The sequence below is a fragment of the Lissotriton vulgaris genome, chromosome 1_1 (genome assembly GCF_964263255.1).
Source record: "Lissotriton vulgaris chromosome 1_1, aLisVul1.2, whole genome shotgun sequence".
In the NCBI taxonomy this organism is placed as follows: domain Eukaryota; kingdom Metazoa; phylum Chordata; class Amphibia; order Caudata; family Salamandridae; genus Lissotriton; species Lissotriton vulgaris.
This window is the reverse complement of record NC_141685.1, coordinates 281,520,791-281,545,651: the sequence shown is the minus strand read 5'-3', so window position 1 is coordinate 281,545,651 and position 24,861 is coordinate 281,520,791. Positions and strand designations below refer to the sequence as shown.

General features: G+C 44.7%; 5 pseudogenes; all 5 read left to right on the top strand.

Moving 5' to 3' along the window:
- Positions 1–437: 437 nt before the first annotated feature.
- Positions 438–492, top strand: LOC147747019 (U7 small nuclear RNA; annotated as a pseudogene).
- A 10,216-nt stretch (positions 493–10,708) lies between these two features.
- LOC147747018 (U7 small nuclear RNA) lies at positions 10,709–10,763 on the top strand (annotated as a pseudogene).
- Positions 10,764–12,790: 2,027 nt separating this feature from the next.
- On the top strand, positions 12,791–12,845 carry LOC147747017 (U7 small nuclear RNA; annotated as a pseudogene).
- A 3,742-nt stretch (positions 12,846–16,587) lies between these two features.
- On the top strand, positions 16,588–16,642 carry LOC147747016 (U7 small nuclear RNA; annotated as a pseudogene).
- Positions 16,643–23,885: 7,243 nt separating this feature from the next.
- On the top strand, positions 23,886–23,940 carry LOC147747015 (U7 small nuclear RNA; annotated as a pseudogene).
- Positions 23,941–24,861: the final 921 nt, after the last annotated feature.

Here is a 24,861-nt window from a genome sequence, read left to right as displayed (position 1 = left end):
GACTATTCCCATCATGCTGCGTCACTCCTTACACCTGCTTCAAGCAGGCGCAACGTTGTGACGCAGTGGTGTCATAAAAGAGACTCAGTGAAATTTTGTAGATTTTACTGTGTCACTTTTACGAGGCTTCCTTGCGACGGAACGCCCACCCGGCATACATTACACCTTGGAGCATGTACGCCAGATTGGTGTTTGGCTTGTTGATGACAGATCTCAAGCAGGGCGTGGTCGTAGTACTTATATTTGCATATTTTCTGTGCAATGCCATCAACTTCTTTTCTTTAGTTTTCTGAGGTAAATTGTCAATTTTAACTTCTGTTAGTACTCTCAGATCTTTCACTCCTTCCCATTTTAATCAAAGTGAATATATAAATTATGACCATAATAAAAGTAGGTGTTACTTAGTCCTACGGCGTCAAATTACAACTTTACATGTTAAGAATTTAGCTCTTTACTATTTGTCTAGAAGGTTCCTCTTAAAGAGGAGCTACATATTCATGGTTAATGAAAGATCTGGATAAAAACTTTTGTTCTTATCTAAAATGAAATGGATTGCTGAATAGTCATATTGCATTAATTAAATGTTATTATATTCTTTTCATTAAGAAGCGCGGTATGCATTGAAATTTGTTTTGTATATATTGCTAACTATGTTAATAAATGGGAGATGTTGCCAGTTGATTTTGTAAACACAAACGAAAACAGTCGGTCTCGTCCTTGTTTGCCGATCTTGCACAATTTTACCTTATTTTGAAAGCCTGGATTTTTTTAGTCCATGTAACTTCCATTCTAGATTTGCTGCTCAATAGAATGCTTTGTGAGAAAATGTCTTTCCAGGCATATATAAATGATTACAACAAGCTTAAAGTTAAACAAAACAGACTTGTAGAGTGTAAAGTAGTGGGCCCTGGGGCCACTCGTTGAAGAAACAGTGACACTAGTGACATGGGTACTTACCTAACTGACCACAAGTTAGAGCACCTGGTACTTTTTAGGTTCCACCTGCACAGCTGTGCTTGTGAAATCTATTGTTTATATTATAACCTTAAAAAGGGCCTTTCATCCCTAGCCTCTCTTTCCTGGCTTCTGTGCTTGCCACTTACTTTTCCTCCAATCTATTGGTTATATCATGTTTACTGCATTTACAAAGGCTTGTTCCTTGTCTGCTTCTCTTATCAGTTTCCGTGGCCAAAATACTTTTAACATCTGCTTTGGTGCCACTCTTTTTTCAGAAAGTCACCCTCTTTTCTGCTTTTTCGTCTTAGAAAGTATATATATAGCATCTGGAGAAAGTGATTTGCCCAGAATCATAGGATGTTGCGCTGCTGAGACGCAAACAGGGATCACCAGCTCTCGAGTCAGCAGCTCTGGCCACTGCACCACATCCTCTCCACTCCCGTGTTACTTGTCAGGGAGGTCCTTTCTTTGTCCCTAGCGATGAGTGAAGAAAACAGCATTAAATTCATCACACAGTCCAAACAGATGCATTACCAATGCTTGTATTGACAGGGTCACCTGACTGGTGACGCCTGTGTTGTATGTGTGTGTTTGAAGACAATTCTGCTAGGGAGGGGCAGATAAATGACATGTCCAGCAGAACATCTGTCAGAAATTGGATTAATGGTGCATTCTACAACACTTGTTTCATTATATATTGAAATGTCTGTGTCTACTGAGGGTCAAGACACTCAGGGGCATATTTACAAGCTCCTGTTAGCTGCCGGAAATTCACTTTCGGTGACGGTCCGGCAGCTCACACTGCAGGGCCATATCCACAAGGTCATTTAAAGCCACCCTACGTGGATTTTATCATGGCCTAGTAGATATGGACTGAGGCAACGCAGCTAAAGTTGCTGTGTTGCTTCACCCTGCAATAAGAAGGCGTGCCATGGGCATTACAGTGGTGTTCCCACGTAACACCCATGGTATTGACTTACAAGAATTAATAAACCTGGGAATACGTCAAAAGGCTACACCTCCTAGTGGAGGTGTAATCGAGACGCAAAGAGGAGAAATACCTTAATTTCTTCTCGCTTTTCCTTTTTCTATGTGTGCTGCATTCTTCAGCACACATAGAGGAAAAACGCTTCTCGTAATTGTTTTTGTGCAGGAAGGTGTCTCTTCCTGCACAAAAACAGTCATCCCTGCAATGCAGGCACCCTTGCACCATGGTGCAAGGGTGCTTGCGTTAGCACATGGCAGCCCATTGTGCAGCAGCGCAGGGAAAAGGACAGGAATGCAGGTATCTCATAGATTACTGATTCTGCTGGTCCTTTTCTTTTGACTCAGGGCAGTGCATTAAGATTTTTTGCGGCGCTGCCCTAAGCGCCAAAACCTCATAAATGAGGCCGTTAATTTGAAGAGCATAGTGCAAAGGTGACTGCTATGGGGGACTGATTGCTTATGTGTAGAAAGGGATACCTTTCTGCACATAAACAATCATGCATGGCGTTTTGTTGTTTTTATATGTGCTGCATAATTCAGCACACATAGAAACATCATAAAACGAGGTGATGTAAAGCATTTCTGCTCATTACTCCATGTAAAGATCAGGGGCCAGACTTACAAGAACTGGCGCATCTCTGCGTATTAGCAGAGATGCGACAGCTACTTTGCGTGACAGAAAAACTAACCTTGCGCCACCATGGATGCGCCGCATTTACAATGCGGTGCACCGTGGCGCAAGGATAGACAGATGTGTGACGCATCCTTTGTCGGAGAGGCAATGCAGTGTTGAAGTAAAGTCGTAAGCACGACACAACTCCAGCAATGGTCAGGAATGACTATTCCCATCGTTTTTTCGCCTGCATCCTGTGTCCCGTGCATTCAGCAGTCGAGGCTAGCTGAGGAAGCAAGGCGGCGGCGGCGGCGGCGGCGGCAGGTGAAGCGAGGAAGCAAGGAGGAGGCAGGCACTGTCCCAGCCGCAGGCCCCTTCAGCCCTCCTCCCCGAGCTGAGCAGCAGCGGCGATGAAAAGGTAGCGGGTAGCGGGAGGGCCACCCTTGATACCACCTTTGATACCACGAGCCTCGAACCAAGAGCCGCGGTAGAAGTAACGAACCGCAGCTGGAGCAGTGTTTGAATTTAATTGAATTGCGGCTCTGCAGGTGTGCTCTGCAGTTGTGCTGAGGGAAGCCAGGAGTCGGGTAACCCGCGAATTGCAGCGGGATCACAGCAGGAGGCACATGGAGGCGCATCAAGGTGCATAGAGGCGCATAGAGGCTGCCCCGGCGAGGAAGACGCTTTGCTTCTGTCGCTCCCGCTCCTGCTCTTGAACCCGCTCCCACTGTCCTAATCCCCGCCGTCATTAGCGGCAGGTGTGTTACAGGACTGTGGAGACTGCAGAGGACTGCAAAGCAGACTTCGGGGTTGCTGTGGTACGTGCAGCACCCTTTCTTGGACTCATCTTTGTGACCTCCCTTGTGACTCCTGAAGCCCCTCCTGTGGCTGTGGCTTGTGGCCTGGGGAGGGGGGGGCACGGTTGCAGTCCATCACCATCTCTTCTTGACCCCAGCCCCCTGCCCTTCATTCACCACCCCAGTCTCTCACCCCACGCCCCCAGTAGCAGCCACTGCAAGACTTTGAGCAGGGCGGTGGCAGAGGAGGGTGGTCGGGCGAGGAGGGGCAAGGTGAGGGTGAGGTGTGGGGGGGCAGAGGTGCTGCGGTTGTGTCCTGGAAGTCGAGATCTGGCAGAGGAGGCAAAACACTGCGAGACCTCTGGATCTCAGAGACATCAGAGACTGCAGAGGCTGCAAAGGCTGCAGACGTGCAGAAATACAGAGGAGCGCCAGCTGGATTGAGCTCTGTCTGGGCTCCATTATACACCCGGTTAAACAGTCCTACAACAGCCATAACAGCCGTATTACGTAAAAGAGAGCTTGTTGTCAGAGATTGGCTGTGGTGAGCAGGTGGGTGCCATACACCAACACAGACGCTCTAACGCCTAACAACTAGCACTCAACGTTTAAAACCTGCACACAATCCTAGAACCCAGAAAAACTGAAGCTATAACTGGAAAATTGCTGCTGCAATAAGGCCGTGACAAAGTACCACTGGTGTTGGGCCGAGAGCCCTAGCCCAAAGCCTTCGGGGACAATGACAATGAGATCAGGAAAAGTGAGAAAGTATACAGCACCCAAAAGAAGGAAAGCCACACAACCCGACGTCGCAGAGGTCTCGGCCAATGCCAGCCACATTTTAAATATACAAAAACCGCTAAGCATCCGGGACTTCTTCAAAAAAACGCCATCTAAGTGCGCAGAATCGCCTCAACCGAGAGCGCAGTCTTCGGAGGCATCAACCACCATTCCTCTGGCGCAACTAGGCTCGATTAACTTGGCCCGATCCGGGTCGCATAACTTGGTCCTGGCGCAGCATTGGGCACCTGATACCACGAAGGCAATTGAGCCATCAGAGGTTTACATATTTGGGTCCTCCTGTAACGACCAAAATAGCAAAAACTTTCAACTTGACCACCTCCCATTGGACAAGCTTCCAGTGTCTCCAGTAGAGGCCCGCTTGCCCTCTCAAGAGCCACAAATCCAACTGGAGAACACTATGTGCCCAACTGAGGCCCAAGCAATGCCACCTCAACTGACGACAACTAATGCAGCGGCCACAACAACGCCTCTTGTGGCCTCCCGTCATCAAATAACGACGGCACAAATTCACAGGCAAGCCAACCCCGAGTACCCCAACAGCAGTCAACAATCCCCAATCTCACAAACAACAATCTTCACAACAGTACCACTAGCTTTGAGCCCCCCGTACATGATTTTCTCGCCACCTGGACACACAAAGGATACACAGCAAAGCCAGCCAGCATTGCCCGCCCAGAGTGATCAGCTTATGACGGACCTGTCTGTTTTTTTCAAGACGTCTGAGAATTCACCCAGGTCCAGCCCGGTCCCAAACGAAAAACAAAACATTGAAGTAAACACCGGGGCCAGTGCTTGGCCACAACTTTTACAAACCCTGCAGCAAACAGTTAACGCACTCAATTACCATTCAATAAAACTTGAGGTGCAGGTTGACCTATTAAATACCCTGGCCCTATTCACGTCTGGGATTGACAGTAAATTAGATAAACTCAATGCCCTAATTTTACGGGCGCAAGCCTCCACGAACCTTGCCGAATCAACCTGCTGTTGTTCCCCAATTATAGATTCTCTTTCTTTGCTCCCAGAATGCCTAACCACAGTCATAAGGGAAGTAAAGTTGCTAAGAGGAGGAAACGTTCCTACTGAACTGCCATCGCCCTCACAGCAAGACCACTTCAAATCTATTGAACCTTCTGCTAAGCAGAACATAAACCTAAAAGAAGGTGAGGCCCCAAACACAGGAACAACCACTGGCCAATTGAAGCTGAACGGTCACACTCAGAGCATCCACTCAAAATCAAACCCAACGGCAGGAAACGGCCCGCCATCGCCACCAACTGGACCCACTTCCAGGCAAGATCATCTCGAGCCTGTGCAAACTTACATCCCCATTTCTCAAAGAGACTTAACAGCGGCGGCCCATCCGGGGCCAGCTTTACCATGCAGCAAAAGAGAGCGTAAACGCCAGCGCAAAGCCAGAAATAAACTAGGGAAAAACTCCAACATCGCCCACCAGGAACTCTTCCCTATCTTTAAAAAAGCTGAAAACAAAAAATCCCCCGTCATAAACAGTGCCGCAGAACAAACAACTACCCTCAAGGGAGTCACCCCGGATAAACCCACCCAAGAATCTGCAAACAGCCCAAAGGTCCGAAGCATACAAACAACGGCTCCAGAAACAACCGTGGGCAGGGACCACACAGAATTCTTAAGGGTGAGCTCAGATACGGCAAGTGTAATAGGGCCCAAGATGACATCAGAGATGACACCAGAAAACCCCAGTCCATCGATGGCTCTCACCTCCCCGGGAAAAGAAAATGTAAAGCCAAGAACCAATTACTCCAAAACCATCTGCAACGATTTTAAAGTTGCGATCAGTCAAAATTTACATTTGACAAGGGCCCCACAACGACTGCCACAACAGCTATATGAAACCAAACTAGACAGTACAGTCGAAAACTCCAAGATTAAGCCTACAGGTGTTCCCGAGTCCACCAACAATGATCCACCCTGCCATCAGATTCTACTGGCCCCCGAATATAAATCAAAAGGTCGGCATGACATTCTTAACAGATCTAATCTGCTAAAACTAGCAGAAGGAATCCCGGGTCTAGTTGGACTGGCCACAAATAATATTGAATCCATCGAATTCCTCTCCCCCCGAGGAAATCAACCCTCTGAGGTCACTGTGGTGACTTTCTCATCGCCCAGCTGGGCAGGAGCTTTTCTTGAACAGAAGCAGACGCTGCGGAACTGGGGAATTAGAATGTATCCTTATTCCACCCCCGGGTACCCCACCTCCCTGTTAATAAGGCCAACCTCACCCAGCCACCTGTCAACATCTAAAACAACAGGAGGCGTAAGACCCTACTCGGTCTTAAAAAATGCTTCAGGGGCCGACGTTAAACCAAAAGGGCCCGAAAAAGTGGGGATCAAAGAAGAATCCAATTACAGCTGGGGGTGGCTGCCAGCAATCCTGTCATCAAAACATTCATACTGACCGCCAGCGGGGGAAATACTTGAAGAAATACACAATCCCGCTAGAAAACCCCTTTTAGCGGCAGATACATGGCACAAAAGACACACCAAGCAGGGACAGTCTCCATTCTCACTGTGCTCATGGAATATCAGTGGACTCCACCAAAAAACTTCAAACGAAGACACTGTGGCTTTTCTGTGCAAACATACAGCAATCGCCCTACAGGAAACTTGGGCGACAGAGGGCTGTCCCATAGAAGGATACATCGAGTTCTGGAAACCAGCTCTCAGGGACAACCGATTTGGCCACCCCAAAGGCGGTTTGTCCACATACATCACAAATAACCTAAAAGGCACTTTTAACCAAATCCCCCTCAAGGAAGATTGGTTACTTGGGGTTAAAATCAACCGCTGTGGGAGGCAGCGTCCAATTCTCCTTGTCAATGTGTATATTAATCCCAGCACCCGTACAAAAAAAGACCACCTGGTCCGACTGCGCGAAATCATGAACGACATCGCTACTGAATATCCCAACTCGGACCGCATCTTTACTGGAGATTTCAACACAAATCTATTCCAGGGGATTGCAGCAGACACGGAAGGGCCGGACATGACTAATATTATCGAGGCTTTGACTCAATCCAAACCCCCTAAGCAAGCCCTAAACATACTAGGTGAGCTCTCCGTGACAAGATTCTACAACGCAGGCTACTTAGTAGTGAACGGAAGGACATCAAGCGATTCACCCCCAAACTGGACCTGGTCGAACGGAAGGAAAAAATCTTATTTAGATTTCACTATCTGCAATTCTGAACTACTGTTTAAACTAAACAGTTTTTGCATCCACCCACGGTCTGAAAGCGACCATAGGCCCCAGGTCATCACTCTAACTACAAACCCGGAACTCCATAAAGCGGCCCCCACAACCTACAAGGGAATTCACACGGAAAACCTCAAGCGCCTTAAATGGAATGAAACCAACAGTGTTCTAAAAGCAAGCAAGGACTATATAACAGGCAGCCTTGATAACAAAGCCAACCCGATATGGAAATGGTCGCAGTTGTGCCTCCACCTGATCAACTCATATCCTGCGACGGCTCAGAGCACAAACCGTTTGTCTGAAGTAGGGGCCGCAACCTCAGACGCCATTAAACCACTAAAGAAAGCAAGGAACATCGCACTGAGGTTGATTTTAAAATTCCCGCGGAACAGCGCCTTCCTCGCCACATATCATCATGCCCAAAAAGCATTCAGGAGGGCAGTCTCCCAAGAGAAACAGGCTCAGGAAAACCAATACTGGGTAAAATTGGTGTGGGAAAGCAAGCAAAAAAACTCAAGGAAATTCTGGTCCCTTGTTAACCACACCCATCTAAATCTGACAAACTCTGGCTCTGCAAATATCCAGGAAGGAGAATGGGTAACATATCTAACAGCTCACTTCCAGGCACAAGATAATCCCGATAGTACCAGACCACTCATAGGACGCGGGACTGCATATGACGAATCACTGAACACCTCCTTGGATAAAAATCAGGGACTTACCCCTGTTTATGTATTAACCGAGGATCGAGTTGCCAAAGCAGTGACACAAGGGAGGCAAGATGGAGCACCAGGCCCTAATGGCCTGCCACAAAGGCTATTTAAATCGGACATTCCTTTTTGGTCCACGGTGTTTTTTAATCTTTTTAATTACACCCTCCGAACACTGACAATCCCGGACTCATGGCGGGGCGCAATAATTCATCCCATCTACAAATCTGGTTCACGAGCTATGCCCAACAACTACAGACTAATCGCCCTACTGGACATAGAGGCAAAACATTTTGCAGGACTCATTCTAGAGGATCTAAGGCAATGGGCAAAGGACCACGATCTGATTCCTCTAAACCAGACAGGGTTCGTTGCCAATTCAGGAACTATGATAAATCTACTGACAGTTTCCACGATAATCGACAAAACCTTATCAACAAACAGGATGGTCTTCTGCTGCTTTGTCGATTTTAAAGCAGCGTTTGATAGAGTGCCCAGGGCGGCCCTTTGGAAAAAACTGACTCAGTGGGGCATTCCAAATAAAATACTGAGCCCAATTATCCAACTCTATTCCAACACATGGGTCCGAGTGAAGCTAGGGTCCGGCTCGCATCTCTCGCGAAAAATCATGACCTCACGAGGTGTCAAGCAGGGATGCGTGCTGGCCCCACTTCTCTTTAACCTATTCATAGCTGACCTGTCAAGCACTCTAGACAAGGTAAATAGCCATCCACCCAAAATAGGAGGTGCGGCATTATGTAACCTTTTATACGCTGACGATTTGGCCTTGTTTAGCCTCACTAGAGTAGGGTTACAAAGGCTCCTTGCTGAACTATCAAAATACACGTCCGACAACCAGTTAGAAATTAACATGGAGAAAACCCTGATAATCCCATTTGGCAAGAAACACTACAGCGGCGGTGGCTGGTCAATTCATAACACAAGCATTTCGATCGGCCAATCATACAAATATTTAGGCGTCCATCTGGACGCAAGGGGTAGCTTCTCAAAGCAAAGCAGTGTGATCGCAGCTAAAACTACGGCCTTAGTGGTATCTTTAGCCAAGCTATCGAAGAAACTCTCAGGCCCAACCTTTGCCCCCTTATTAGAAGTCCTCCGAGCAAAAATTGGGCCAACACTTTCGTATGGCATAGAGATCTTCAAAGGCAAAATGAACACTGCCCTTAACAAATATACAACTAAAATCTACAGGAAGGTACTTCATTTACCGAGCGCTGCCTCCCCGGCTCAGATCAGACTAGAGCTGGGATTAACCAACTATGAAGCCACTAACGTTGGTGCTTACCTTAAGCTATGTCATAAATTGAGACAGGCCGAACCAGGCACACTAGAATCCCTAATATGGATAGAAATCAACAAGACTAATCCAGGGGGAACATTTGGGCGCCTTCTGAATGATTACATCCATCAAATGTCAGCTGCCGATCTTTGGGCTCTTAACCCCAGTCAGACTGTTTTTAAAAACATAATCAAAAAAGGTGTAAGACTGAAATCTCTGGCTTCGGACAAAGTTCTTGTCACGAAACGCAGTCACTCCTGGGCGGTAGTTAACTCCTACAAACGATTGGCCCCTGCTGCCTACCTCTCCACGACATTGCACTTCATCTAAAGCGCTGTCTGATTGCTCTAAGACTGGGAGATTGGCGCTTTCTCCAAAATCTTCCCACCTGGCGTCGTAAGGAAGAAGACACAACATGCAGAGGATGCGGGTCAGCAACAGAAACAATCTTACACGTGCTCTGCATCTGTCCCTCATTCAATTTCCAGCGACGATGCCTCCTCAAGCCAGAATGGAACAGGCTTGGTATTCGGACCTGCAGGCACGCCATCATCGCTGCTCTGTCTCCAGATAACATTGTCTTAAACATAAATCTGTCCAAATTCATTCAGCACGCTTACCGCAACCTAGATAATATGGACATTGCTGAGGCCATATAGCTCATTGATAAAATGGAAACCTGCACTTTAATAGACCTTGCAACAACGGGGAGAGTTAACTTACAAACTGAAAGGTTTTAATTATTATGCTTACGGTCATATTTTAATCTTTGATCATTTTTTATTCATAAAACTGTACACAATGTGATTTGTGCAATCTTTTAAAGATATGTTTTTTATATCTAAATAAAGAATTACTACATACATACTATTCCCATCATGCTGCGTCACTCCTTACACCTGCTTCAAGCAGGCGTAACGTTGTGACGCAGTGGTGTCATAAAAGAGACTCCGTGAAATTTTGTAGATTTTACTGTGTCACTTTTACGAGGCTTCCTTGCGACGGAACGCCCACCCGGCATACATTACACCTTGGAGCATGTACGCCAGAGTGGTGTTTGGTTTGTTGATGACAGATCTCAAGCAGGGCGTGGTCGTAGTACTTATATTTGCATATTTTCTGTGCAATGCCATCAACTTCTTTTCTTTAGTTTTCTGAGGTAAATTGTCAATTTTAACTTCTGTTAGTACTCTCAGATCTTTCACTCCTTCCCATTTTAATCAAAGTGAATATATAAATTATGACCATAATAAAAGTAGGTGTTACTTAGTCCTATGGCGTCAAATTACAACTTTACATGTTAAGAATTTAGCTCTTTACTGTTTGTCTAGAAGGTTCCTCTTAAAGAGGAGCCACCTATTCATGGTTAATGAAAGATCTGGATAAAAACTTTTGTTCTTATCTAAACTGAAATGGATTGCTGAATAGTCATATTGCATTAATTAAACGTTATTATATTCTTTTCATTTAGAAGCGCGGTATACATTGAAATTTGTTTTGTAGATATTGCTAACTATGTTAATAAATGGGAGATGTTGCCAGTTGATTTTGTAAACACAAACGAAAACAGCCGGTCTTGACACTCAGGGGCATATTTACAAGCTCCTGTTAGCTGCCGGAAATTCACTTTCGGTCACGGTCCGGCGGCTCACACTGCAGGGCCATATCTACAAGGTCATTTAAAGCCACCCTACGTGGATTTTATCATGGCCTAGTAGATATGGACTGAGGCAACGCAGCTAAAGTTGCTGTGTTGCTTCACCCTGCAATAAGAAGGCGTTCCATGGACATTATGGTGGGTGTTCCCACGTATCACCCATGGTATTGACTTACAAGAATTAATAAACCTGGGAATACGTCAAAAGGCTACACCTCCTAGGGGAGGTGTAAGTGAGACGCAAAGAGGAGAAATACCTTAATTTCTTCTCGCTTTTCCTTTTTCTATGTGTGCTGCATTCTTCAGCACACATAGAGGAAAAACGCCTCTCGTAATTGTTTTTGTGCAGGAAGGTGTCTCTTCCTGCACAAAACAGTCATCCCTGCAATGCAGGCACCCTTGCACCATGGTGCAAGGGTGCTTGCGTTAGCACATGGCAGCCCATTGTGCAGCAGCGCAGGGAAAAGGACAGGAATGCACTTATCTCATAGATTACTGATTTTGCTGGTCCGTTTCTTTTGACTCAGGGCAGCGCATTAAGATTTTTTGCGGCGCTGTCCTAAGCGCCAAAACCTCATAAATGAGGCCGTTAATTTGAAGAGCTTGGCCACTTTTTATAGCTCATTGTCTAAAGTTCCCCTCAAAATTCTCCTCTCCCCCTGCCTTGCCTCTCACGCCTCCACTAAAACATTAAGCGGTATATTTACATGGAAAGAAATTGAGAGCGGCATTAGCATTCTTGGTTTAATGCCACGCTCCGCCACTTTTGGAAATGCACGACCAAGGTATTTATAACAATACTCTGCAGCCCTGTGTTTCCGCACACCCTGCCACAAATTACAGCTGCCTAGATCCAATGCAGGCAACCTTGGACATAGTGCAAAGGTGACTGCTATGGGGGAATGATTGCTTATGTGTAGAAAGGGATACCTTTCTGCACATAAACAATCATGCATGTCTTTTTGTTGTTTTTATATGTGCTGCATAATTCAGCACACATAGAAACATCATAAAACGAGGTGATGTAAAGCATTTCTGCTCATTACTCCATGTAAAGACCAGGGGCCAGACTTACAAGAACTGGCACATCTCTGCGTATTAGCAGAGATGCGACAGCTACTTTGCATGACAGAAAAACTAACCTTGCGCCACCATGGATGCGCCGCATTTACAATGCGGTGCATTGTGGCGCAAGGATAGACAGATGTGTGACGCATCCTTTGTCGGAAAGGCAATGCATTGTTGAAGTAAAGTCGTAAGCACGACACAACTCCAGCAATGGTCAGGAATGCCTATTCCCATCATGCTGCGTCACTCCTTACACCTGCTTCAAGCAGGCGCAACGTTGTGACGCAGTGGTGTCATAAAAGAGAATCAGTGAAATTTTGTAGATTTTACTGTGTCACTTTTACGAGGCTTCTTTGCGACGGAACGCCCACCCGGCTTACATTACACCTTGGAGCATGTACGCCAGAGTGGTGTTTGGTTTGTGGATGACAGATCTCAAGCAGGGCGTGGTCGTAGTACTTATATTTGCATATTTTCTGTGCAATGCCATCAACTTCTTTTCTTTAGTTTTCTGAGGTAAATTGTCAATTTTAACTTCTGTAAGTACTCTCAGATCTTTCACTCCTTCCCATTTTAATCAAAGTGAATATATAAATTATGACCATAATAAAAGTAGGTGTTACTTAGTCCTACGGCGTCAAATTACAACTTTACATGTTAAGAATTTAGCTCTTTACTATTTGTCTAGAAGGTGCCTCTTAAAGAGGAGCCACCTATTCGTGGTTAACGAAAGATATGGATAACAACTTTTGTTCTTATCTAAACTGAAATGGATTGCTGAATAGTTATATTGCATTAATTAAATATTATTATATTCTTTTCATTAAGAAGCGCGGTATACATTAAAATTTGTTTTGTAGATATTGCTAACTATGTTAATAAATGGGAGATGTTGCCAGTTGATTTTGTAAACACAAACGAAAACAGCCGGTCTTGTCCTTGTTTGCTGATCTTGCACAATTTTACCTTATTTTGAAAGCCTGGATTTTTTTAGTCCATGTAACTTCCATTCTAGATTTGCTGCTCAATAGAATGCTTTGTGAGAAAATGTCTCTCCAGGCATATATAAATGATTAAAACAAGCTTAAAGGTAAACAAAACAGACTTGTAGAGTGTAAAGTAGTGGGCCCTAGGCCCACTCGTTGAAGAAACAGTGACACTAGTGACATGGGTACTTACCTAACTGACCACAAGTTAGAGCACCTGGTACTTTTTAGGTTCCACCTGCACAGCTGTGCTTGTGAATTCTATTGTTTATTCCAGACCGTTCAAAACGCGGCTGCAAGAATCTTACTTTCTATCCCCAAATTCACATCAGTATCCCATCGCATCAAAGAGCTCCACTGGCTCCCAATCAGGAGCCGAATAAAATTCAAGGCTCTTTGTATAGCCTACAAGACCCTTAACTACCCAGGGCCTAAGTTCCTAAAAATAGCTCTTCATCCACTGGAGCATCGCAGAACACTTCGATCCTCTACAACCTTTATGCTGTCTGTCCCTCGGACAAAAAAAGCCACCTGGGGAGACAGGTGCTTCACTACAGCCACTGCTAAACTATGGAACACCCTCCCATTGCATATCAAAACTGCCCTCACCCTCATTAAATTCCGAAAGAGCCTCAAGACATGGCTTTTTTCCTCTGTTTAACCACCCTCAAAGAGTAAGGAGTTCTCTGATCACTAGCGCCGAGACACCTGTATGGGTATTTGCGCGCTTTAAAAATAGCAAAAAATAAATAAAATAAATAAATAAATAAATATTATAACCTTAAAAAGGGCCTTTCATCCCTAGCCTCTCTTTCATGGCTTCTGTACTTGCCACTTACTTTTCCTCCAATCTATTGGTTTTATCATGTTTCCTGCATTTACAAAGGCTTGTTCCTTGTCTGCTTCTCTTATCAGTTTCCGTGGCCAAAATACTTTTAACATCTGCTTTGGTGCCACTCTTTTTTCAGAAAGTCACCCTCTTTTCTGCTTTTTCGTCTTAGAAAGTATATATATAGCATCTGGAGAAAGTGATTTGCCCAGAATCATAGGATGTTGCGCTGCCGAGACGCAAACAGGGATCACCAGCTCTGGAGTCAGCAGCTCTGGCCACTGCACCACATCCTCTCCACTCCCGTGTTACTTGTCAGGGACGTCCTTTCTTTGTCCCTAGCGATGAGTGAAGAAAACAGCATTAAATTCATCACACAGTCCAAACAGATGCATTACCAATGCTTGTATTGACAGGGTCACCTAACTGGTGACGCCTGTGTTGTATGTGTGTGTTTGAAGACAATTCTGCTAGGGAGGGGCAGATAAATGACATTTCCAGCAGAACATCTGTCAGAAATTGGATTAATGGTGCATTCTACAACACTTGTTTCATTATATATTGAAATGTCTGTGTCTACTGAGGGTCAAGACACTCAGGGGCATATTTACAAGCTCCTGTTAGCTGCCGGAAATTCACTTTCAGTCACGGTCCGGCGGCTCACACTGCAGGGCCATATCTACAAGGTCATTTAAAGCCACCCTACGTGGATTTTATCATGGCCTAGTAGATATGGACTGAGGCAATGCAGCTAAAGTTGCTGTGTTGCTTCACCCTGCAATAAGAAGGCGTGCCATGGGCATTACGGTGGGTGTTCCCACGTATCACCCATGGTATTGACTTACAAGAATTAATAAACCTGGGAATACGTCAAAAGGCTACACCTCCTAGGGGAGGTGTAAGTGAGACGCAGAGAGGAGAAATACCTTCATTTCTTCTCGCTTTTCCTTTTTCTATGTGTGCTGCATTCTTCAGCACACATAGAGGAAAAACGCCTCTCGTAATTGTTTTTGTGCAGGAAGGTGTCTCTTCCTGCACAAAAACAGTCATCCCTGCAATGCAGGCACCCTTGCACCATGGTGCAAGGGTGATTGCGTTAGCACATGGCAGCCCATTGTGCAGCAGCGCAGGGAAAAGGACAGGAATGCACTTATCTCATAGATTACTGATTCTGCTGGTCCTTTTCTTTTGACTCAGGGCAGCGCATTAAGATTTTTTGCGGCGCTGCCCTAAGCGCCAAAACCACATAAATGAGGCGGTTAATTTGAAGAGCTTGGCCACATTTTATAGCTCATTGTCTAAAGTTCCCCTCAAAATTCTCCTCTCCCCCTGCTTTGCGTCTCACGCCTCCACTAAAACATTAAGCGGTATATTTACATGGAAAGAAATTGAGAGCGGCGTTAGCATTCTTGGTTTAATGCCACGCTCCGCCACTTTTGGAAATGCACGACCAAGGTATTTACAACAATACTCTGCAGCCGTGTGTTTCCGCACACCTTGCCACAAATTACAGCTGCCTAGCCCCAATGCAGGCACCCTTGGACATAGTGCAAAGGTGACTGCTATGGGGGAATGATTGCTTATGTGTAGAAAGGGATACCTTTCTGCACATAAACAATCATGCATGGCGTTTTGTTGTTTTTATATGTGCTGCATAATTCAGCACACATAGAAACATCATAAAACGAGGTGAAGTAAAGCATTTCTGCTCACTACTCCATGTAAAGACCAGGGCCCAGACTTACAAGAACTGGTGCATCTCTGCGTATTAGCAGAGATGCAATAGTGACTTTGCGTGACAGAAAAACTAACCTTGCACCACCATGGATGCGCCGCATTTACAATGCGGTGCACCGTGGCGCAAGGATAGACAGATGTGTGACGCATCCTTTGTCGGAAAGGCAATGCATTGTTGAAGTAAAGTCGTAAGCACGACACAACTCCAGCAATGGTCAGGAATGACTATTCCCATCATGCTGCGTCACTCCTTACACCTGCTTCAAGCAGGCGCAACGTTGTGACGGAGTGGTGTCATAAAAGCGACTCAGTGAAATTTTGTAGATTTTACTGTGTCACTTTTACGAGGCTTCCTTGCGACGGAACGCCCACCCGGTATACATTACACCTTGGAGCATGTACACCAGAGTGGTGTTTGGTTTGTTGATGACAGATCTCAAGCAGGGCGTGGTCGTAGTACTTATATTTGCATATTTTCTGTGCAATGCCATCAACTTCTTTTCTTTAGTTTTCTGAGGTAAATTGTCAATTTTAACTTCTGTTAGTACTCTCAGATCTTTCACTCCTTCCCATTCTAATCAAAGTGAATATATAAATTATGACCATAATAAAAGTAGGTGTTACTTAGTCCTACGGCGTCAAATTACAACTTTACATGTTAAGAATTTAGGGGCATATTATCAAGGACAGGTGTTAAAATTATTGCCAGGAAACTGCCGATAAAACGGCGATAATGGGCTTGATAATACGTCCTTGTTAATTACCATAAAAGCCCATGTTAACATAAGAACATGGGCTTTTATGGGAATTAACAAGGGCATATTATCAAGCCCATTATCGCCGTTTTATCGGCAGTTTCCTGCCGATAAAACGTCGATAATTTTAACACTGGTCCTTGATAATATACCCCTTAGCTCTTTACTATTTGTCTAGAAGGTTCCTCTTAAAGAGGAGCCACCTATTCATGGTTAATAAAAGATCTGGATAAAAAACTTTTGTTCTTATCTAAACTGAAATGGATTGCTGAATAGTCATATTGCATTAATTAAATGTTATTATATTCTTTCATTAAGAAGCGCGGTATACATTGAAATTTGTTTTGTAGATATTGCTAACTATGTTAATAAATGGGAGATGTTGCCAGTTGATTTTGTGAACACAAATGAAAACAGCCAGTCTCGTCCTTGTTTGCCGATCTTGCACAATTTTACCTTATTTTGAAAGCCTGGTTTTCTTTAGTCCATGTAACTTCCATTCTAGATTTGCTGCTCAATAGAATGCTTTGTGAGAAAATGTCTCTCCAGGCATAAATAAATGATTACAACAAGCTTAAAGTTAAACAAAATAGACTAGTAGAGTGTAAAGTAGTGGGCCCTGGGCCCACTCGTTGAAGAAACAGTGACACTAGTGACATGGGTACTTACCTAACTGACCACAAGTTAGAGCACCTGGTATTTTTTAGGTTCCACCTGCACAGCTGTGCTTGTGAAATCTATTATTTATATTATAACCTTAAAAAGGGCCTTTCATCCCTAGCCTCTCTTTCCTGGCTTCTGTGCTTGCCACTTACTTTTCCTCCAATCTATTGGTTTTATCATGTTTCCTGCATTTACAAAGGCTTGTTCCTTGTCTGCTTCTCTTATCAGTTTCCGTGGCCAAAATACTTTTAACATCTGCTTTGGTGCCACTCTTTTTTCAGAAAGTCACCCTCTTTTCTGCTTTTTCATCTTAGAAAGTATATATATAGCATCTGGAGAAAGTGATTTGCCCAGAATCATAGGATGTTGCGCTGCCGAGACGCAAACAGGGATCAACAGCTCTCGAGTCAGCAGCTCTGGCCACTGCACCACATCCTCTCCACTCCCGTGTTACTTGTCAGGGAGGTCCTTTCTTTGTCCCTAGCGATGAGTGAAGAAAACAGCATTAAATTCATCACACAGTCCAAACAGATGCATTACCAATGCTTGTATTGACAGGGTCACCTGACTGGTGACACCTGTGTTGTATGTGTGTGTTTGAAGACAACTCTGCTAGGGAGGGGCAGATAAATGACATGTACAGCAGAACATCTGTCAGAAATTGGATTAATGGTGCATTCACAACACTTGTTTCATTATATATTGAAATGTCTGTGTCTACTGAGGGTCAAGACACTCAGGGGCATATTTACAAGCTCCTGTTAGCTGCCTGAAATTCACTTTCGGTCACGGTCCGGTGGCTCACACTGCAGGACCATATCTACAAGGTCATTTAAAGCCACCCTACGTGGATTTTATCATGGCCTAGTAGATATGGACTGAGGCAATGCAGCTAAAGTTGCTGTGTTGCTTCACCCTGCAATAAGAAGGCGTGCCATGGGCATTATGGTGGGTGTTCCCACGTATCACCCATGGTATTGACTTACAAGAATTAATAAACCTGGGAATACGTCAAAAGGCTACACCTCCTAGGGGAGGTGTAAGTGAGACGCAAAGAGGAGAAATACCTTAATTTCTTCTCGCTTTTCCTTTTTCTATGTGTGCTGCATTCTTCAGCACACATAGAGGAAAAACGCCTCTCGTAATTGTTTCTGTGCAGGAAGGTGTCTCTTCCTGCACAAAAACAGTCATCCCTGCAATGCAGGCACCCTTGCACCATGGTGCAAGGGTGCTTGCGTTAGCACATGGCAGCCCATTGTGCAGCAGCGCAGGGAAAAGGACAGGAATGCACTTATCTCATAGATTACTGATTCTGCTGGTCCTTTTCTTTTGACTCAGGGCAGCGCATTAAGATTTTTTGCGGCGCTGCCCTAAGCGCCAAAACCTCATAAATGAGGCCGTTAATTTGAAGAGCTTGGCCACTTTTTATAGCTCATTGTCTAAAGTTCCCCTCAAAATTCTCCTCTCCCCCTGCCTTGCCTCTCACGCCTCCACTAAAACATTAAGCGGTATATTTACATGGAAAGAAATTGAGAGCGGCGTTAGCATTCTTGGTTTAATGCCACGCGCCGCCACTTTTGGAAATGCACGACCAAGGTATTTACAACAATACTCTGCAGCCCTGTGTTTCCGCACACCCTGCCACAAATTACAGCTGCCTAGCCCCAATGCAGGCACCCTTGGACATAGTGCAAAGGTGACTGCTATGGGGGAATGATTGCTTATGTGCAGAAAGGGATACCTTTCTGCACATAAACAATCATGCATGGCGTTTTGTTGTTTTTATGTGTGCTGCATAATTCAGCACACATAGAAAAATCATAAAACGAGGTGATGTAAAGCATTTCTGCTCATTACTCCATGTAAAGACCAGGGGCCAGACTTACAAGAACTGGCGCATCTATGCGTATTAGCAGAGATGCGACAGCTACTTTGCGTGACAGAAAAACTAACCTTGCGCCACCATGGATGTGCCGCATTTACAATGCTGTGCACCGTGGCGCAAGGATAGACAGATGTGTGACGCATCCTTTGTCGGAAAGGCAATGCATTGTTGAAGTAAAGTCGAAGGCACGACACAACTCCAGCAATGGTCAGGAATGACTATTCCCATCATGCTGCGTCACTCCTTACACCTGCTTCAAGCAGGCGCAACGTTGTGATGCAGTGGTGTCATAAAAGAGAATTTCACTCAGTGAAATTTTGTAGATTTTACTGTGTCACTTTTACGAGGCTTCCTTGCGATGGAACGCCCACCCGGCATACATTACACCTTGGAGCATGTACGCCAGAGTGGTGTTTGGTTTGTGGATGACAGATCTCAAGCAGGGCGTGGTCGTAGTACTTATATTTGCATATTTTCTGTGCAATGCCATCAACTTCTTTTCTTTAGTTTTCTGAGGTAAATTGTCAATTTTAACTTCTGTTAGTACTCTCAGATCTTTCACTCCTTCCCATTTTAATCAAAGTGAATATATAAATTATGACCATAATAAAAGTAGGTGTTACTTAGTCCTACGGCGTCAAATTACAACTTTACATGTTAAGAATTTAGCTCTTTACTGTTTGTCTAGAAGGTTCTTATTAAAGAGGAGCTACCTATTCATGGTTAATGAAAGATCTGGTAAAAACTTTTGTTCTTATCTAAACTGAAATGGATTGCTGAATAGTCATATTGCATTAATTAAATGTTATTATATTCTTTTCATTAAGAAGCGCGGTATACATTGAAATTTGTTTTGTAGATATTGCTAACTATGTTAATAAATGGGAGATGTTGCCAGTTGATTTTGTGAACACAATTGAAAACAGCCAGTCTTGTCCTTGTTTGCCGATCTTGCACAATTTTACCTTATTTTGAAAGCCTGGATTTTTTTAGTCCATGTAACTTCCATTCTAGATTTGCTGCTCAATAGCATGCTTTGTGAGAAAATGTCTCTCCAGGTATAAATAAATGATTACAACAAGCTTAAAGTTAAACAAAACAGACTTGTAGAGTGTAAAGTAGTGGGCCCTGGGCCCACTCGTTGAAGAAACAGTGACACTAGTGACATGGGTACTTACCTAACTGACCACAAGTTAGAGCACCTGGTACTTTTTAGGTTCCACCTGCACAGCTGTGCTTGTGAAATCTATTGTTTATATTATAACCTTAAAAAGGGCCTTTCATAACTAGCCTCTCTTTCCTGGCTTCTGTACTTGCCACTTACTTTTCCTCCAATCTATTGGTTTTATCATGTTTCCTGCATTTACAAAGGCTTGTTCCTTGTCTGCTTCTCTTATCAGTTTCCGTGGCCAAAATACTTTTAACATCTGCTTTGGTGCCACTCTTTTTTCAGAAAGTCACCCTCTTTTCTGCTTTTTCGTCTTAGAAAGTATATATATAGCATCTGGAGAAAGTGATTTGCCCAGAATCATAGGATGTTGCGCTGCCGAGACGCAAACAGGGATCCCCAGCTCTCGAGTCAGCAGCTCTGGCCACTGCACCACATCCTCTCCACTCCCGTGTTACTTGTCAGGGAGGTCCTTTCTTTATCCCTAGCGATGAGTGAAGAAAACAGCATTAAATTCATCACACAGTCCAAACAGATGCATTACAAATGCTTGTATTGACAGGGTCACCTGACTAGTGACGCCTGTGTTGTATGTGTGTGTTTGAAGACAATTATGCTAGGGAGGGGCAGATTAATGACATGTCCAGCAGAACATCTGCCAGAAATTGGATTAATAGTGCATTCTACAACACTTGTTTCATTATATATTGAAATGTCTGTGTCTACTGAGGGTCAAGACACTCAGGGGCATATTTACAAGCTCCTGTTAGCTGCCGGAAATTCACTTTCGGTCACGGTCCAGCGGCTCACACTGCAGGGCCATATCTACAAGGTCATTTAAAGCCACCCTACTGTGATAAATAATTTTACCGATGCATTTTTCCATATAATTATCAATACAAGACAGCTCATTCAAATGAGAGGCAGAGTCCGTGGGATCTGAGTCATACGGGCTTTAATGGACAATCCTCAAGGAAGGGATATCATGTTCCATCACCACTAAGGTTCAGGAAGGGACATTCAACTTTTTATTAACAGTACACATTATATATAGTAAAATGTCATAATTGAATTCAATACAGTAGGCGTAACAGGTGAAAAGAGAGAGATAAGAACACATGTACGTAACAGGAGGCATGTAAGAAGGCGTACACATGGGCGTGCACTTGATGTGTCAGAGAAACGTAACATGAAACGTCACAAGTGGGTGGATGCTTAATGAAAGTTTGCAGAGTCGGCAGAAACTTCTAACCTATATGCGCGCGCAGCTGAGCATGACGTGTAACTGGGGAGAACTGGGGGCTTTGACTTTTGCACGAGTAGAGGAGACTGATGTCTGGGGTGTCAGAACGACCTGCACCTATAGCGTATCTGGTATCTCATGTTTGGAGGATGTAGTGTCTGACGTAAAAGGTCTCTCGGGCAGAGGCCGTTCATCACTGAATGCTAGTGCGTGCAAAGGGATCTTCATGTAGAGTGCAGGGGCCATGGACCTACCATGGTAACGGGAGCAGTAAATTACTTGCATGGAGACAGGAAGGCAAAGCCCTTTGCTCTGCAGCCGGGAATATGTTTACCTATTTCACTAGACTGGAATGTGTTTTCGCAGAGGCTGAACAGATAACTGTAGGCAAAATAACGTTTTTGGCAGGCAAGCAGGCCGAGCCGGGCACCGCTCGTCTGTGCAGGATGTAAGGTAGAGGTCAGGGATGCATACAGCTTTCAGAGACAGGAGAGATGAGGCTCGGGGCCTCGTTTGAGGGCCTAGCTCGACTGGGCCAGAAAACATGGAGAAAACGTGTGCAAGATTCAAAAGTGTACCATGTAAAGACGTTGGCACCATAGGTTTAGAAACCCAATTAACTGGATATTCATGCATGACTGGATAGCTAACATGTTAAGGATCAACGCAAATCCATATGCGTCTCTCTAGCATCATGTACAGAACAGAAGTTACACGACATACAAGGAACATGGGTGCATGGATAGGGTATGAGTGGGGGACACATTGGCTACCTAAAATTTCTATTACCTCACTACGTGGATTTTATCATGGCCTAGTAGATATGGACTGAGGCAATGCAGCTAAAGTTGCTGTGTTGCTTCACCCTGCAATAAGAAGGCGTGCCATGGGCATTATGGTGGGTGTTCCCACGTATCACCCATGGTATTGACTTACAAGAATTAATAAACCTGGGAATACGTCAAAAGGCTACACCTCCTAGGGGAGGTGTAAGTGAGACGCAAAGAGGAGAAATACCTTAATTTCTTCTCGCTTTTCCTTTTTCTATGTGTGCTGCATTCTTCAGCACACATAGAGGAAAAACGCCTCTCGTAATTGTTTTTGTGCAGGAAGGTGTCTCTTCCTGCACAAAAACAGTCATCCCTGCAAAGCAGGCACCCTTGCACCATGGTGCAATGGTGCTTGCGTTAGCACATGGCAGCCCATTGTGTAGCAGCGCAGGGAAAAGGACAGGAATGCACTTATCTCATAGATTACTGATTCTGCTGGTCCTTTTCTTTTGACTCAGGGCAGCGCATTAAGATTTTTTGCGGCGCTGCCCTAAGCGCCAAAACCTCATAAATGAGGCCGTTAATTTGAAGAGCTTGGCCACATTTTATAGCTCATTGTCTAAAGTTCCCCTCAAAATTCTCCTCTCCCCCTGCCTTGCCTCTCACGCCTCCACTAAAACATTAAGCGGTATATTTACATGGATAGAAATTGAGAGCGGCGTTAGCATTCTTGGTTTAATACCACGCTCCGCCACTTTTGGAAACTCACGACCAAGGTATTTGCAACAATACTCTGCAGCCCTGTGTTTCCACCTGCCCTGCCACAAATTACAGCTGCCTAGCCCCAACGCAGGCACCCTTGGACATAGTGCAAAGGGGACTGCTATGGGGGAATGATTGCTTATGTGCAGAAAGGGATACCTTTCTGCACATAAACAATCATGCATGGCGTTTTGTTGTTTTTATATGTGCTGCATAATTCAGCACACATAGAAACATCATAAAACGAGGTGATGTAAAGCATTTCTACTCATTACTCCATGTAAAGACCAGGGGCCAGACTTACAAGAACTGGCGCATCTCTGCGTATTAGCAGAGATGCGACAGCTACTTTGCGTGACAGAAAAACTAACCTTGCGCCACCATGGATGCGCCGCATTTACAATACGGTGCACCGTGGCGCAAGGATAGACAGATGTGTGACGCATCCTTTGTCGGAAAGGCAATGCATTGTTGAAGTAAAGTCGTACGCACGACACAACTCCAGCAATGGTCAGGAATGACTATTCCCATCATGCTGCGTCACTCCTTACACCTGCTTCAAGCAGGCGCAACGTTGTGACGCAATGGTGTCATAAAAGAGACTCAGTGAAATTTTGTAGATTTTACTGTGTCACTTTTACGAGGCTTCCTTGCGACGGAACGCCCACCCAGCATACATTACACCTTGGAGCATGTACGCCAGAGTGGTGTTTGGTTTGTTGATGACAGATCTCAAGCAGGGCGTTGTTGTAGTACTTATATTTGCATATTTTCTGTGCAATGCCATCAACTTCTTTTCTTTAGTTTTCTGAGGTAAATTGTCAATTTTAACTTCTGTTAGTACTCTCAGATCTTTCACTCCTTCCCATTTTAATCAAAGTGAATATATAAATTATGACCATAATAAAAGTAGGTGTTACTTAGTCCTACGGCGTCAAATTACAACTTTACATGTTAAGAATTTAGCTCTTTACTATTTGTCTAGAAGGTTCCTCTTAAAGAGGAGCCACCTATTCATTGCTAATGAAAGATCTGGATAGAAACTTTTGTTCTTATCTAAACTGAAATGGATTGCTGAATAGTCATATTGCATTAATTAAATGTTATTATCCGCCATATTCATGAAAATCGGCATTTGCGATTCTGTAATAGCGAAAAAAAGCGAATCGCTATTCCGAAATCGCAAATCCGAATTCATGAAGAATTGCGATAAAAAAAGCGATTTGCACGCCATCGCAAATTCCGTTAGCGATTACCGATAATCGCAGAAAAATGCTATTTTCGGCTACCCGCGCCGGGATTGCGACCTCGCTAAACTCGCGAGATTGGGAAAACGGGAAGTCGCATTTCGAGCCCAGTGATGACATCACAACCAGGAAGCTGCCAGTTCCCACCCCCATTCTCCACAGTGAGGCTGACTGAGAGGGAGCAAGTTGGAGAGCTGCTGCAATACAGGAGAGAACTACAGAACCACAACTCTGCTACAATGTCTGAGGAACCTGTACCTGGCACCAGCAGCTCGTCTGGACGCCAAAGGAAACTAAAATTTTCCGAGCAGGAGCTAGAACACCTGATAGAGGGGGTGGTGGCAAACCATGAGAAACTGCTTGGAAAAGATTCCAGGAGGGTCCCTGAACAAGAGAAACGCAGGATATGGCAGGGGATTGCCTCCCCTGTGAACTCCGTGGGAGTGGCGGACAGGTCCCTAGAGGAGTTAAAGAAACGCTGGTATGACCTCCGAGGCCGTGCCAAGGAGAAGGTGGCGGCGCGCCTTGGAGAGTCGTCGGGCACTGGAGGAGGTGGACCAACTGTCCCACCCAATACTGCCATGGAGGACCAGGTGGAGGACACCCTGGAGAAGGAGGCCTGTATAGGATTCACACAACTCGACTCATCCCGCACCACTCAAGACACCCAAGGTAAGTGGCATGC